The sequence below is a fragment of the Chlorocebus sabaeus genome, chromosome 11 (assembly GCF_047675955.1).
Source record: "Chlorocebus sabaeus isolate Y175 chromosome 11, mChlSab1.0.hap1, whole genome shotgun sequence".
In the NCBI taxonomy this organism is placed as follows: Eukaryota; Metazoa; Chordata; class Mammalia; order Primates; family Cercopithecidae; genus Chlorocebus; species Chlorocebus sabaeus.
Genome location: NC_132914.1, coordinates 91944588 through 91962103, shown reverse-complemented (window position 1 = coordinate 91962103; position 17516 = coordinate 91944588). Strand labels below are relative to the sequence as shown.

General features: G+C 43.6%; 1 protein-coding gene across 5 annotated transcripts in view; it reads left to right on the top strand.

The window, feature by feature from the left end:
* Nucleotides 1-17516, top strand: part of TMCC3 (transmembrane and coiled-coil domain family 3) — a 309980-nt gene that overhangs the window by 249464 nt on the left and 43000 nt on the right. Inside the window, exon 1 of one of the 5 annotated variants that reach the window (XM_073021002.1) lies at nt 3212-5117. The exons of 3 other annotated variants lie outside the window; for them this stretch is intronic. The gene's annotated coding sequence lies outside the window, so the exon portion shown is untranslated. One more of the 5 variants, XM_008004265.3, reaches the window with a different exon arrangement.

Below are 17516 nucleotides of genomic sequence, written 5' to 3'. Positions count from 1 at the left end.
ATAGAAAGGCTGAGCCCTTCCTTGCATAACTTTTCTGTTAGAAAAATTGTGTGTGACGACACCTTCGTTCACAGTGAAACTATTTGCCCTTCTCCTGGAGCTGCCATATTATTTACTTTTTTTTTTTTTTTTTTGAGACAGAGTCTTGCTCTGTCGCCCAGTCTGGAGTGCAGTGGCACGATTTCCGCTCACTGCAACCTCCATCTCCCAGGTTCAAGCAATTCTCCTGCCTCAGTCTCCTGAGTAGTTTGGACTACAGGCACGCACCACCACAGCTGGCTAATTTTTGTATTTTTAGTAGAGACAGGGTTTTACCGTGTTGGCCAGGCTGATCTAGAACTCCTGACTTCAGGTTCAGGTGATCTGCCTGCCTCGGCCTCCCAAAGTGCTGGAATTACAGGAATGAACCGCTATGTATTTACTATTAAAGTCAGTGTTATCGTTTGACCTGTGTCCCCCACCAAAAGATATGTTGAAGTCCTAACCCCCAGTACCTCACAGAGTTACCTTATTTGGAAATACAGTCTTTACAGGGGTAATCAAACCTCTGTAAATTTTTTTTTTTTTTAATTTTTTTTTTGAGATGGAGTTTTGCTCTTGTTGCCCAGGCTGGAGTGTAATGGTGTGATCTCAGCTCACCGCAAACTCTGCCTCCTGGGTTCAAGTGATTCTCCTGCCTCACCCTTGCAAGTAGCTGGGATTACAGGCATGTGCCACAACGCCTGGCTAATTTTGTATTTTTAGTAGAGACAGGATTTCTCTATGTTGGTCAGGCTTCTCAAACTCCCGACCTCAGGTGATCCACCTGCCTCAGCCTCCCAAGTGCTGGAATTGTAGGCGTGAGCCATCACGCCTGACCTAAACCTCTGTAAAATTTAACCTCAAGTGAATGAGGTCAGTGAGGTGGACCCTAATCTGAAAAGATTGTGTCCGAATTTCCCCTTTCTATAAAGACACCAGAGACTGACATGCGCAGAGGGAGGATGAGGTGAAGACAGGGTTGTCAGGATGATTGGTGCCAGGCCTGACAAGCCAAGGAGTGCCTGAGGCTACCAGAAGCTGTGAGAGGCAGGGAACAGTTACTTCTCTAGCATCTTCAGAGGGAGCTTGGCTTTGCCAACACCTTGATCTCAGCCTTCTGGCCGCCAGAATTATGAGACAATAAATTTCTATTGTTTTATGCCATGCAGTTTGTGTTATGTTGTTACAGCAACACTGGGAAACTAATACAGTCCACAAAGGTGTTTCCTTACTGACCCAAAACACTGAAGTAGTACTAATTCCTGGCCCCAGCAAGAATAGAAATAGAAGAGGTCCTGAAGCCCCAGGATGGTATTGTTACCAGACGATTATCTCTGTGGTCCCATGAATGCAGTTATATTAATATTCTTTACTATCTCAATAAATGCAACATTTTAAATTATTTGTAGCAAACTTATGAAGCCTTAGGAATATGTCTGTGGACTCAGTTTGGAAAACACAGATGTTGGAATAGGAAAGCAGCACATACTTCAGATCTGAGTTCTAATCCTCTCTCTGCCACTTTGCAGCTGTGCAATCGTGGTTACCTTGCATAACTTTTCCGAGGCTGTTTCTGCACCTGCAGAGTGGGGGAATGATGCCTGTCTCCCCTGTCGATTGTTTTGAGAATTAGAGGTAATGAAAACGGTCTAGCTTTGTTCCATGCACACATGGCAGGTGTTCAGAAGTTGGTTGAGGCACAGAGGCTGGGGTGAGAGGGAGGAACCAGACTGGGGAGCTAACAGTGATTCGATTGGAGGGAGGGGAATGGGTCCTGGCCTGGCAGACAGGAGGTCTGACTCTCCTGTTTGTACTTTACCTGAGAGGTTTTCACCCAAATCGTTTTTCCCCTCAGATATAAAGTCACAGATTCTTTTGCTCAAGAGGGAAGACAGCATTTGGTTCATGCTTGAGCCTTGTTTTCTTACCAAGGCATGAAGACCCTGAGAGACAAAGTAACTTGTCAAAGGTTAGGTGGTCTTGTCAGTTAGACTGTTTGTTGTTTATTAGGACACCAAAACCCCAAAACATTGTTGTGTTGGGTTTTTTTTAAAAAAATGACTTATTGAGGAAACCATCATTCTAAGCAAACTATCACAAGGACAGAAAACCAAACACTGCATGTTCTCACTCATAGGTGGGAATTGAACAGTGATATCACTTGGACACAGGGCGGGGAACATCACACACCGGGGCCTGTCGGGAGGTGGGGGACTGGGGGAGGGATAGCATTGGGAGAAATACCTAATGTAAATGATGAGTTGATGGGTGCAGCAAACCAACATGGCACATGTACACCTAAGTATCAAACCTGCACGTTGTGCACACGTACCCTAGAACTTAAAGTATAATTTTTTTTAAATTAAGAAAAAAATGACTTATTGAGATAACTTACATATCATACAATTCACCATTTAGCATGTACAATTTGATGATTTTTTAGTATATTCACAAAGTTATGCAATCCTCACCACAATCAATTTTCGAACATTTTCTTTTGAGACAGGGTCTCATTCTGTCTCCCAGGCTGGAGTGCACCATCTCAGCTCACTGCAACCTCTGCCTCCCAGGTTCAAGCAATTCTCCTGCCTCAGCCTCCCCAGTAGCTGGGATTATAGGGGCGTGCCACCACACCCGGCTAATTTTTTGTATTTTTAGTAGAGACAAGGTTTCACCATGTTGACCAGGCTGGTCTCGAACTCCTGATCTCAAGTGATCCACCCGCCTCAGCCTCCCAAAGTGCTGGGATTACAGGCATGAGCCACCGCACCTGGCCAATTTTCGAACATTTTCATCAACTCAGAAAGATACCCATTAGCGGTTATGCTTCATTTCTCCCTCTCTTAAAAGTTTCATTCATGTTATAGCATGAATCAGTACTTTATTTCTTTTTATGGCTGAAAAATATATATATATATTTTTTAATTTTGAGACAGAATCTCACTGTAGCCCAAGCTGGAGTACAGTGGCGTGATCTCGGCTCACTGCAACCTCTGCCTCCCGGACTCAAGTGATTCTCGTGCCTCAGCCTCCTGAGTAGCTGGGACTACAGGCGTGTGCCACCATGCCTGGCTCATTTTTTTGTATTTTAGTGGAGACAGGTTTTCACCATGTTGCCCAGGGTGGTCTCAAACTCCTGAGCTCAGGTGATCCACCTGCCTCGGCCTCCCAAACTGCTGGGATTACAGGCATGAGCCACCATGCCTGGCCATGGCTGAATAATATTTCATTGTGTGGATATATTATATTTGGTGGACATTTGGGTTGTTTTCACTTTTTGGCTATGAAGAATAATGTTGCTATGAACACTTCTGTATAAGTTTTTGTGGGGGTATATGCTTTTATTTTTCTTGGGTACATACATACCTAGAAGGAATGTTTCCAGGTCATATGGCAATTCTGTTTAACCTTTGGAGGAACTGCCAGAGTGTTTTCCAAAGCAGTTGCACCAGTTTATATTCCCACTACCAGTGTATGAGGGTTCTGATATCGCCACATCCTCACCAGCACTTGTTATTATCTGTCTTTTAATTACAGCCATCCTAGTGAGTATGAAGTGGTATAGTATTGCAGTTTTGGGTGATTTTTAAAATTTCTTTTAATGAAAACAGTTGTTGTAATCTTTGTACATGAAATAGGTAAATTTTCTTTAGCTGAGAGGCCGGTATAATTAATCATATACTTACGAATTATAACTTTCGTGCCTTGCCACGTTCCTTCTTACTAGTCATTTCTTGAAGCTGGTTGTCCAAAACCAGGTTGGAGAAACAGTTGTGGCTTGCGTGGCTTGACTTTTACTTTGCCAATGATACTGCACATGAAAAGGCCACCCAGAGCTTCCTAGTCCTCCCCACCATGAGGTTCAGGGTTGGAAGGCCCTGGTCAGTGGCCCAGTGTCTGGAAGAGTGTAATGGGTGCCTAGCCCACATGTGTTTTCTTAGGCAAGTAGCCAGGGCATTTATTCGTGATTCCCCCAAGGGGTAGCTGCTGTTGTATAGATGTGGTATTTGTTGTACGTGGGTGTAGCCAGAACTGGCCCCTGTGCCAGTAAAGATGGACACCGTGCTGTCTTTACAGCCAAACTTTACAGGCTGTGAATTCACTCCTGAAGAATAAGAAGCATAACATATGTACAATACTTGTGAGACCAGAAATAAGTGCTGGTTGAATGAAGGAATAGCTCTGGCTTTGGGAACCAGGCAGCACTCTAGCCTGGTAGCTTGAACAAGCTGCTTAAGTACTTAAGCTCTCTGAGCCTCGGTCCCTCATCTGCAAAACAGAGGTGGCATTGCCTCAGTTACAGGGTCCTCACATGATGACGTAAAAGTGCCCAGCTCATGGTAGGCACTCAACAAATGTTAATTCTCTTTCCTTAAGTAGCTCTGCTCAGTCCACTCTGCTTAGTCTCAGATTTTTTTTTTTTTTTTTCCCTGCAGATTTAGTCCAGGTCCAGAACACAGGATTGATTGTATTATTTAGAATATCTTTTCCTTTCAGACAAATAATGAGCTCTTGGCAACAGTAAGTTTTGATGGAAATGAATATTGCAATTTGGCAGCTGCTGATTGACACATGTTTGCTAAATAGCTACTCAAATTTCAGAAAGCTTGCCTAGAAGAAGAAAAAAAGTAAGATATCCCAAGGATATTTTTACCTCCTTTGCCCAGGTATTTACTTGTAAAATCATTTTCTTTGGAAAGTTCCAGCTGAAAACTTTTTATAAAACATGAGCTAGCTTTGGCCGAAGAGTTCAAGTGAGCCTGCATAAAAGATTAAACTTCAGTAGATAGAAAAGTGTTGAGGTTTTTTTGGAGCCTCTTTGCCTTATAATTTTTTTTTTTTTTTTTTAAGAAAGAGCCGGTCTTTTGGTCACTGCGTCTTTTTTTATATCTTCAGGGAAGTCATAGTAACAGGCTCCGTGTCTGATTGGGTTCCATAGCAACAAAGGGTTGTGACTTTATTAAAGGAGAGTTGAGCATGCCAAGAAAGATAAAAATCAGAGTATGGAAAATGTCCGACCAGATGAATGTGTTTTTTGGATCACATGTGCTCTGGACTAGAAAGGTTTCCTGAGTCGACATCAGTCTCCATTGCAGGTTTGAATCTCACTGGGTTGTCGTTAAGGTCATAGGGATCAGTGCTTATTTAAAAAAAGAAAAAATCCATCTACTTCTTTGCTTTTACCCATTCATTCTTCCTTTTTTAATGTCTCGGTATATTTACAAAAATCAAAACAGTGATGGTAAGTACCTAACAAGAGAGGATTCTGACTTTTCAAGGGGGAAAAGAAATGTACCACGTTCTTTGTGGAACAGATTACAGCTCTATGTTGTGAGACCGTGTGGGAGGGCCAATTAGAGGCAGTTATATCTGGATTGAACTCTCCCTGAATTAAAGCTTGCTGGATGCTTTCCAGGCTGGGGGGTTTGGTTTCCCATCCACGTTTCTCTTTGATGGGTTTGGAGATCCTGGTTGCAGGCCATGGGTGTGGAGTACTCTCTCCCAACAGTAAGGAGCAGACTGTTGCCATAACCAAAAGTGTGTGGTAATTAGAGGTCTTTTGCTGAAGTTACTAATATTTGACCAAGAAATGGCATGATCTGAAAACTTTGAATCATCCTGTGTTCCCACTTCACCTGCTTGTTAACTGTGTGGGGCTGGGTTTACTTTTCTATGAAATGTAGAATTGTGTATTTCTCCTCCCACTGATATTGAAAGTGAAAGAACTCCGAGGGCGGGTTGATGTTGGACACTTTACCGTGTCAGTCATCCTTTAAACCAGTGGCACGTTCTCACATGCCCTGTGGGTTCAGGCGTTATTAATCACTTGGGGCCTCTTCATGGTGAATCAGAAACTGCACAGATACTGGGGCTGTCATGATGACGCATACCGTAACGAGCAGTATTGGTCTAAGAGGGAAGAATTAGCTCACCAGGTTTCACGGCACCCAGCTATCATTAATCAGCCATAAGTCCTTGGTGAAATCGCTTAAACTTCTTGGGACTTGATTTCCTTATCTTAAAATGAGTTTGACCTAAATTGATGTTTCCTAACTTTCCTGTTTAGATAAAGAACCTGGGGTACTGCAGAACCTCCAGTATTCACTGGTCTGGGGTGTGGCAAAGATCTCTGGAGCTCCATCCACTCTTAACAATTTGGTGTTTGGGATATACTGGTCTAGCGCAATAGTTTCAAACTATTTGGACATAAGAATGGGGTGGAGGTGGGAGGTAGAAAGGAGGCTGTCAGATGCACATTCTAGATTCTGTCCCTGAGATTGCCTGAAGCCACAGCTTAAACACCAGCTCCAAAGGCTCTTCCACATACTGGTCCTCACTTCCTCAAAGGAGCCAGAAGAGCTGTGTATCAATGAAAGAGCCTGGTGGGTTTTCTTACCCGCAGTGTTAACTCTAAACCCCGTATCAGTGTTTGAGAAAGTTACTTATTTTAAAATCTTGGAGTGCTGCAATAGTTTGTTCATAGAATTCTCTACGCTGTTTCTTGTGGGTAAGACAGTGTTTTCTAAGCATGGTTACTTTAGGTGTGCACGAGGCAATGCCAGCCACATCCAAATTACCTGTGGAGCTTGTTAAAAAACACATGGAAGATTCAGTATGTCCTACACAGGGCCTGGGCATCAATCTTGTTGAAGACCTGAAGGATGTTGTGTTCTTTTTAAGGTTTTGGTCGAAACCTTATAAACTGACCCTAACCTAATTTCCTCAGTGAAATTGACTGAGTATAAACACGTGTGTTTAGTACAAGGGGAATGGTTTACATTGAGTCACTTAGATTGTAGAGGAGTCAGTAACACATAAAGTGCCTTAGAGAAAAATACCCTGGCCTGTGAATATTTAATAATTAAACCATTAACTGCTAAAGCAGACCCATTGTAATATATATCTGGTCTGTACAGTTTCTATTTGTGCCTAGTTTTTCTAGTTCGTGTTTAGCAAAGATTAAGTGATATTGTTTAACGGAGTGTTTAGTAGCTCTAAATGATAAAGGTTCACATTTTTTTCTATTAAGTAGCTTAAGTGTGAATTCATTTGAAAAAAAAAAATTCCACAGGCTGGGTGCGGTGGCTCATGCCTATAATCCCAGCACTTTGGGAGGCTGAGGCAGGCAGATGACCTGAGGTCAGGAGTTCAAGACCAGCCTGGCCAACATGGTGAAACCTCGTCTCTACTAAAAATACAAAAATTTGCCGGGTGTGGTGGCGGGCTCCTGTAATCCCAGGTTGCTGTAAGCCAAGATCATACCACTACACTCCAGCCTGGGCGACAGAGTGAGACTCTGTCTCAAAAAAAAAACAAAAAAAAAGAAAAGAAAAAAAAATCCACAGTACTAAAGGGCTTAAAGCAAAATTAAAGTCTCTCTTTCCAGCTTCTTGTCCTTTTCCCCAGAGATAACAATGATAACAATGTTATATTTCTTTATTTTCTTGAGACGGTTTCGCTCTTATTGCCCAGGCTGGAGTACAATGGCATGATCTTGACTCACTGCAACCTCCACCTCCCAGGTTCAAGCTGTTCTGCCTCAGCCTCCCGAGCAGCTGGGATTACAGGCATCTGCCACCATGCCCAGCTAATTTTGTATTTTTAGTAGAGATGGGGTTTCTCCGTGTTGGTCAAGCTGGTCTCGAACTCCCGACCTCAGGTTATCCACTTGCCTCGGCCTCCCAAAGTGCTAGGACTACAGGCGTGAGCCACCGCACCTGGCTGCAGTGTTACGTTTCTTATGTGTCTTTACAGAAATAGTCTTGACACAAAATATACATATCTATTATTTATTTAACCAGTCCCCTATTGATATACAGTTTAAGTTCCTCCCAGGATGATTTTTTTCACATTTCTTTTGCTTTGTAATACTGTATTGAAAACTTGTGTACATTTTTTTCTATAACCATATTTAGATAAATTTCCAAAAGCAAAACTGTTAGGTCAAAGGGCATGTATCTTTTAAATGAGAATAGAGGCGAACACATTGTTCTCCTGAAGGTTACACCAATTTGCAGGATAAATCTTTTATTTTCAGAAGGATTCCCGGACTCAGCTGAGTCTGATGCAGCAGGTAGCTATCCATGTCTCCTAACCCACAGGAACCTCAGGGGCCTCTGCCTGGAGGAATGACATGAACTGTGAGAAAGAGAAGAATGTAAAAGGTATTTAAAGTGTTCGGAGAGAGAAAAGGATAGGGACTAGCTTAGTAGGGAATCCTCAGTTTACAAGGAGAGTGCTTTGGGTCACAGGAGGTCGCAGATCCTGATCTGGTTTTGAAGAAAGCAAGACAACCCTGGGGCATAAGATAATGTGAGAAAATCCTGCTCTAGATCAGGCAAACCACTTCCTGGATGTGACCTGCTCCTGTAGTAGAAGTCATAGAGTAATTTTGAGTGAAGCATCATAATAGCACTGAGATGCTGTTCATTTTAAACACCACCTCCAATGTGAGTCATGGTGGAGTCAGATGTGTGTATGTGTGTGTAATGCATATGTCAAAAGCCATGTTTAAAGGGAAAGGATTACGTCTCAGTAGTCTCTCCCGGAGACTGCACCTCTTGTCAGTGTCTGAGGAATAACTCAAGTAGACCAGGGGTTGGGTGCCATGGGGAAGTTGCCATCTCAGTGGCAGGTTCCGTCTAATCTGGCCATCTGTCTGCTTTCATTTTTCCCTCTATTGGCAATGGGATAGGAGAGCACCTTGTAGACACACTAAAAAGTTGAGTCCATTCACATCTGGGAAGTTCAAGTCTATTGAAGGCAGAGAAGAACTGGAAGATATCTTGGGTCTATATGTCAGTGGGGTGTCCAAATCTTACAGGCTGGCTAAGAAGGATGGGGATGTGTATTGTGTGTTTAATGGGAGCCACCCAGAGTCCAGAAACATTGTAGAGAGGCAAGAACCTCGGGTTCGAACTACATATGTGAGCGAGGAGGAACTTGTTCTTCCTTGGCCCTTGGGGACTAACGTGTCCTCTCAAACTGGTCATGCTTGAGGCATGTCACATGTGCCCAGGTTGAAGACAGCCAGGAATAAGAGTAGTCCTAAAGACCATTAACTCTGAATTGGATCATTGTCTATGTTTAATCAAAATAATTAAATGAGCCAAACAGTGAGCTTTGAGGCAGTTGCCAAATCATTCTGTATTAGAAACTTGGGCAGGTTTTTAAGAAGATATTTGTGACTGAGACACAGAATGTGAGGTAGGGGTACTGAACTGGGCTATGGGTGAATGGATGGGAATATATGAAGCCCAGGGAAGAATAGGGAAGGAAGAAGTGATCCTGAATGTATTTTAGGAGCTAAGCTGGAGATGAAGCAAAATATCTAGTGACCAAGATATTTTCAGACTAGGAAGGCAGCCATAAAAATAGGTAAAGACAAGTTGGAGCCCAAATTTAAAGGCAAAACCTGAAGAAAAATGAACACGCTTAGCCATGTGGAACTGAATTATGTATGCCTTACTGGTCAGTCTGGTTTTAAAAATCTTATTGTAGTTTTAAAATATTCATTTTAGGAGTTATAAATAGAATTAGCAAAATGACCTAGCAAAGAAAGTATATACGTCTCATATACAGAGTGTACTATTGACTTAACATTTGGTTTAAGGCAAGATCCATTTGCTGGAATTTATTATTTAACATGACTTAAGACCTTTACTTGAACTGAGCCAGAGGCTATGCAATATTAACTTTGGTAGACACTGTTCCTCTTAAATATTACAGTAGAGTTTTCACAGAGTAGGCCTTGACTAGCCTTTATTAGGCTGACAAAATTCTCCCTCTTTTCCAAACCCCACTGCCCTTTTCTCTCCATCCCACCCTTCAACACAGAGTTAAATAAACACCACTTAAGCCACATAGCAATTTTGAGATCTTTGCATTTGTTATTTAATGTCAAAGGCAGGAAACCCCTGGTCCCCTAGAACAGTCTGGCCTTAGTTTTTCATATGACTTGTGGCAATTCAAATATTTGAGAATCTGCGCCTACAAATATGGTCAAAAGGGATTTAAAGATGAGTGACAGCAAGAAAACTTGTAATCTACTGCAAAGGTTAAGTACTCAATTATAATACAAAGCAGTCTATGATCACAAAAGGGCAAGAGGAAAATATTAAATCTCTTCTGTTTGCCATGACATCTTGTCCTTTTCTGATTTCATTAAATCCCAAAAGGAATTTCCTTAGGTGAGACCAGAGTCCCAAAAAGGTTAATATACTTGCCCCAGGTCATATAGCTGCTAAGAGGCAGAGCTGGGATTTGATTAGGTCTGGTTGTCTATGCTTGTCTCCTCAGAGAGGTGCCTAAGGCGCTGTCACCGATGGGCTCCAGTGCTGTTTCCTCTGTCCCTTTCTCTCCGTGTTCATCAGGACATCTGTGTTTGAAGGTCCCATAGGAGCCTTAAGTTGATCATGTCTGAGGCTTGAAACTCCTCGTGCCTGTCTTGTGAATAATCTTAGCTACCAGAAGGAATGAAACAGAAGGGGGTTTTCCTTGACTCGCCCCTTCACCCCCACATCCAGGTGATGTCAAGTCCTCTCATTCCACTTCCTTCATAGACCTCTCGTGACCACCCTACATCCATTCTTCACCAGCTCTTGCCATAGATTGCTGTAGCAGGCTCCAGTTGGCTCCACGGAAATGCATTTTCCATCTTGGTTTCTCAGAAGGACTTGTTTAAAACAGGGATGTGATCATCCTAATCCTCTATGCAGCTGCCAAGTGACCTGCAGGATGAACCCCAAGCACCTCGGCAAGATTTAAGTGGGACCCTCCCGGTGTGACCCATCTACCATCCCAGTCTTCACCTGCACCAAGTCCTCCAAATCCTTACTTCTCTGTCTGATTCACCTTCTGACAAGCCTTTCTTTCGGCTTTCTTTGACTTTTTCCCCTCCCCCTTTCCTCCTATCTCCCCCTTAGCAGCCCCTCCCAAGTGCTCGCATAGCACCAAGTACTCTGCTGACACTTATCAGTGGCTGTCATTGTGTGTCTCCCCCTGGCCACTAGGCCAGGAGGCGGCTGTGCCCCTTTGCCTCCCCAGCACGCCTTGCCGCGCCTGACACTAGGAGGCACCCAGCAAGTGTCTGTCTCATGAATGAATCAACAGAGAGTCTCCTGACTGCTCACTGTCTTTAAGCCACTTCCCTTCCCTTGGCGCTGGCTGGCCCCTTTGCTCTGCCTTCATCACATTGGTGTTTCCTGTGCCTGGTCCACTGCTGGCATTTGCTCTGCCTAACAAGGTTTGTTGAGCCGAGCCCTTTTCCTTATTGGTAAAGAGAGAGTACCAGACCAAGTATCTGTCCTCTTGCAATCCCAGAGTCGAGGTGATTGATAGCAGGCACCCTTCTAGTCGACCTCCCTGCAAAGATACAGAATGTGGATCTCTTCTGCTGGCAGCACAAAGAGCCCATTTGTATAGCAGAGTGTTGAATACAGTGCATTATTACTGACATTTGTACTGGGTCCAGTGCAGGGCGTGGAGTTTCTCTGAGACAAACACAGGAATACCCCGAGATAATGTGAGCAGTATCTCCAAAGTCCAGGCTGAGTCATATGGTAGGTGCTGTTCGGAATATCTAGCCTGCCTGCCTTGCAGATTCAGATGCCTCGGGCAGGAGGGTGAACTGGCTGCCGATCCTGCTGTGCTCCTGGGTTTGCTGTGTGGCCCTTGGTAAGTCTCTTCACGGCTCTTGCATTTCAGCCAGAGCGTGTAAACATGTACTGTGGAGCTTTGTGGTCTTTAATATCCTGGGAGATGCCGGAAAGAAATACAATTTGTCTTTGTGCTCTTAATAGTTGTCTTTGTGCTGGCCCAAATCCCTCTAATTTCTCAGTGGGTTTCTAGGCATTTAAACTGCCTGAACACCTAATGAACCACCAGTCTCCTTAATGTTATGTCCTTTTAAAAATGTCAGTCCAGTGTGAGTGATTTAACAGATGCACAAATATCTGGGTTGGATTGTGCCGGCTACTGGCTGGAGAAGAGCCAGGTCTCCTCCCACCTCCCTGGGAGTTCGAAAGTAACCCCGGGTCTAACCAGACTCTGAGTTGGAATCTAACTTCGTACTTTAACATCTGGTCTTTTGACAAGTGGGCGTCTTTGAGTCGTCCTGCCTTTGCCTGGAAACTTGAAACTCTGTAAAACTGACTTTGTGTAACGCTGCCCAGTCCACCTTGGGGAAGAAGGGTGTGGTGACTGCCTCCAGCTGTGGGAGAGGAAGCAGCTGTGGGGGAAATGGAGAGTGCGTCTGAACTGGGGCTCCTTGGACCATGCTTGGACACCCCATAGTGTGGAGTTCATTCCCCGTAGGGTGGTGAAGGCTCAGGTTCATGTGATCCCTGCCCTGGGGCAGCCTTTGATCTCATAGGAAATCTGTATTCACTTGTGGCTCTTTGTCATAGAAGACTTCTGTATACTGACACAAAATGCAATCTTTCTTTCCTTCCCTCAACATTAAAATATTTGCACACATATATTAATTCAGGTGGTTTTTTCCTAATCCATTCTGTAGCAAAGGTTTGCCCATTATTGATAGTGATCCCCAGTCTTCAGAAACCAAAACACCTGGGGGTCGGGGAGGAGGGAAAATTGGAGAAGTTTGCTGCTTGTCATTTGATCATTTGGGTCTTGGAGGTTACATTTCTGTTGTTTAAAATATAAAAATTAGCTGGGAGTGGTGGCAGTGCCTGTAATCCCAGCTACTCAGGAGGCTGAGGTAGAATTGCTTGAACCCAGGAGGTGGAGGTTGCAGTGAGCTGAGATCGTGCCACTGCACTCCAGCCTGGGCGACAGAGTGAGACTCTGTCTCAAAAAAAAAAAAAAAATTCTGTTGTTTAAAAAAAGAAAAAATTCGGAGGGGCCGGTTGTTCCGACAGCAAATCATCTGATAGCCTTGTAACACTGTGAGTGCAACCGTTTACAGAGCTTGATGCACACAGTTTCCATTGGAATAAAAGAGAAAAGGGCTCCCCAAACTGCAAGAGCACTGCTTGTAAAACAGTCAGAGCTGCATTCTGTGCCAGGCTGTTCAAAAAGATGTGGGAACAGGGCTTGTCTTGGTTGACAGGCCATTCTGGAGAAAGCCTGACAATGCTGGCAGCCCCTCTGCTCTCCTTCCCACCTGTTCCTTTCTAGTCAGTTTATGGAGAGTAGGTTGTTTTTGCTTCGAGGGGAATTACCTGTGGCCTGGGGGACATTAAAGGGCTTTCTCCTGACTACATGCTTCACATTCCTGTGTGTAACCAGTGAAGATAATGATCCAAGAAGATCATTGCAGTGGTGACCTGAGGGTCTTTGAGACCAGGTCACAATTTAAGTAGGGTCACAAATTTAGATTTTTTGTTGTTGTTGTTTTGTTTTTGTTTTTTTTAATGGAGTCTCACTCTCAGGCTGGAGTGCAGTGGTTGGATATCGGCTCACTGCAAGCTCCGCCTCCCGGGTTCACGCCATTCTCCTGCCTCAGCCTGCCGAGTAGCTGGGACCACAGGCACCCGCCACCACGCCCAGCTCGTTTTTTGTATTTTTAGTAGAGACGGGGTTTCACCGTGTTAGCCAGGATGGTCTCGATCTCCTGACCCCGTGATCCACCCACCTCGGCCTCCCAAAGTGCTGGGATTACAGGCTTGAGCCACCGCTCCCGGCCTCAAATTTAGATTTTAACATTATTACCCAAAGAGTTAAGTATAGAGCCAGAGACAAAGCAATAGGATTGAAAGAAGTCATTCATTCTACAGCTTAAGCAAACACACACACACACACGTTTTGTTTATTTTACTGTGTAATTTACTCCATAGTTTTTTTTTGTTTGTTTTTTTTTGTTTTTGTTTTTGGGTTTTTTTGTTTTGAGACGGAGTCTCGCTCTGTCACCCAGACTGGAGTGCAGTGGTGCGATCCCGGCTCACTGCAAGCTCTGCCTCCTGGGTTCATGCCATTCTCCTGCCTCAGCCTCCTGAGTAGCTGGGATCACAGGCGCCTGCCACCACGCCTGGCTAATTTTTTTTGTATTTCTAGTAGAGATGGGGTTTCACCATGTTAGCCAGGAGGGTCTCAATCTCCTGACCTCATGATCTGCCCATCTCAGGCTCCCAAAGTGCTGGGATTACAGGTAGGAGCCATCATGCCTGGCCTACTCCATAGTTTTTATTTTAAAATGTTTGTAAACTAATATTGCACAAAGAAGGTATTCCATTAAGAAATAATAACATGAAACACCCCTGTAGTTATATCCAGGGTAAGGAGATGAACTTGACCTTGTGACCTTCCCTGATTGAGCATCCCTACATCGCAAGCCTTTCCCACCCCCAAGAGGTCATCGCAGCCGTAAGGTTTAACTGTTCTCAAGATTTTTCTCTGTTTACCACGTGTGTGTTCATACCTAAACAAGAGCTTGCCTGCATTTGACCTTTATAAAGTAGAATTCATAAAGTATGTGTTCTTTGACTTGCTTCTTTTAAGATGTAATCATTTTATTCTTTTTGAGACGGTGTCTTATTGTGTCACCCAGGCTGGAGTGCAGTGGCGTGATCTTGGCTCACTGCAGCCTCGACCTCCCAGGCTCATCCTCTTGCCTCAGCCTTCCAAATAGCTGAAACTACAGGCGTGTGTGCCACCATGCCTGGCTATTTTTTTTTTTTTTTTTTTTTTTTTGTAAAGACAGCATTTTGCCATGTTGCCCATATTGATCTTGAACTCTGGGCTCATGTGATCCACCAGCTGGGATTACGAGTGGGAGCCATTGTGCCTGGCCCATTTTAATTCTTGTAGCTCTGGTTTATTCCATTACACTGTACAAATAAACACAATGTGTGTGTGTATTCATTTTATCGTGTGTGTGTGTGTGTATATGTATATCTCCATTTTATTGCCCATAGGCTTTAGATTATTTGTGTGTTGTCTTTTGTTATTGCTTTTATTGTTTTTCTTTTGCAAGTGATGCTGCTGTGTATATTTTCAATGTGCTCCTAGCAGGGGCACTTGATCCTCTAACCTACAAATGGAATTTCTGGGTCTCTAGGGGATGTGCGTGCTCAAATGCCAAACAGTTTTTAAGAATCAGTTAAATTCAAACACTGCAAGTATACCTTGCAGTCTGCTTTTAGCATTGCTTCATTTTAAAATGAATCCTAGAACCACTGAAAAAATTTTAAAAGTGAAAGTAATTCTATCCTGCTTTGTCTTAATGAGAAATTGACTTTAACCTTAAGGAGATAACATTATTCCTTTTTTGTAGTTGTTGCTGTAGAAACGATTTTTGAAGGACAAAACCAAACTTTAAAACTTGAGGCTGGGCGCGGTCACTCACGCCTATAATACCAGCACTTTGGGAGGCCAAGGCGGGTGGATCACAAGGTCGAGAGATCGAGACCATCCTGGCCAACATGGTGACACCTCATCTCTACTAAAAACACAAAAAATTAGCCAGGTGTAGTGGCAGGCACCTGCAGTCCCAGCTACTTGGGAGGCTGAGGCAGGAGAATCACTTGGACCCAGGAGGCGGAGTTTGCAGTGAGCTGAGATTGTACCACTGCACTCCAGCCTGGCAACAGAGTGAGACTCCGTCTCGAAAAAAAAAAAAAAAAAAAAAAAAAAAAAATATTGAGAACCATTTGGGTGCGCTGGCTCATGCTTGTAATCCCAGCTTTGGGAGGCCAAGACAGGCGGATTGCTTGAAACCCAGGAGTTCAAGACCAACCTGGTCAACATGGCAAAACCTTGTCTCTACAAAAAAAAAAAACAAAAATTAGCCGAATGTGATGGTGTGCACCTGTAGTGCCAGCTGCTCAGGAGGCTGAAGTAGGTGGATCAATTGAGCCCAGGGGGTCAAGGCTGCAGTGAGCTGTGATTGCACCACTGCACTCCAGTCTGGATGACAGAGCAAGACACTGTCTCAAAAAACAAACAAAAACACCAAACCTGAGAATCACAGGTGAAACAGTCTAGCCTCAGGAATCACATGAACTGTATGTAAACAGTCTCTAGATGAACTCTGTGACCCTTCAGTTGCCACAAATGGATATATAGTTGGCCCTCCACGTCCATGGATTTCACATTCATGGATTCAACCAACCAGGGGTCAAAAATATTTAGGAAGAAAAATTGCATTGGTACTGAACAGGTAGAGTGTTTTTTCTTGTCATTATTCCCTAAACAATACAGTATAACTATTTACATAGCATTCACATTGTATTAGGTATTATAAGTAATCTAGAGATGATTTAAAGTATACAGGAGGATGTATGTAGATTATATGCAAATACTACACCATTTTATATCAGGAACTTGAGCACTAGCAGATTTTGGTATTTGCAGGAGGTCCTAGAACCAATCCCCCATGGGTTCCAAGGGACAACTGTGTATATACGCCTATCATACACTGCCATGGTCTGCTCGTATGAGTATTCTCAATGAAGAGTCTTTATGGGAAACATCATTGTCCATGAAATACAGATTCAAATCTGTGAGCCTTGGGCAACCCAGTTCTCAATAGAAATATTTCAGTGGCATTGGTCCCTTAAAAAGACAGTATTTTATGCAGTTATATAAGAAAGATGTAACATTAGTCTACAATATTGTAATGAGATTTTCACTTGAAAACTATGACTTGGCGATTCCAGCTTAGTCCCATAAAATTTGTTTTAGAACTGCCTTTTAAGCCATGGTTTCATTTCCTTGGGAAATGGGATTTAAAATTTCTCTTTTCAGTAAGGAGTTACTTTTCTGAAAGTAATTGCATAAACAAAATTCAGTTAGGGTGAGTTACAAAAATGCTTACTATCCTATAGATTATTTATTTTGCTACCATTAGTAAAATCGTAGGTCCCTGGAGGAGACAGGGAAGCATCTTAAGTGTGCTAATGAAATTTTGCAGGTATTTCCATATTAGTCTCACTTTGAGATACAGGCACTGGGGACTTTTTTTAAAAACTATGAAAATAAGGTGAATTATTCTCTTGAAAAGAGAATATAAAACAAAAGGTATCTGTGTCCCCAGATTCCCAGTCCTATTCCCGAGAGGTAACTACCATCCACAGTTCTTAAGACAGCTTCTAGAAATGTTCATATACATAGCGTATACAATTGTACACGTCTATCATAAATCCCTCCACCCCTCGTTTAAATAAGCACAGATGAGCGTGCACAGTAGGCATAGCCCTGCGTCTTGCTTTTCTCTCTTTTTTTTTTTTTTTTTTTTTTTTTTGGAGACGGAGTCTGGCTCTGTCACCCAGGCTGGAGTGCAGTGGCCGGATCTCTGCTCACCGCAAGCTCCGCCTCCCGGGTTTACGCCATTCTCCTGCCTCAGCCTCCCGAGTAGCTGGGACTACAGGCGCCCGCCACCTCGCCCGGCTAGTTTTTTGTACTTTTTAGTAGAGACGGGGTTTCACCGTGTTCGCCAGGATGGTCTCGATCTCCTGACCTCGTGATCCGCCCGTCTCGGCCTCCCAAAGTGCTGGGATTACAGGCTTGAGCCACCGCGCCCGGCCTTGCTTTTC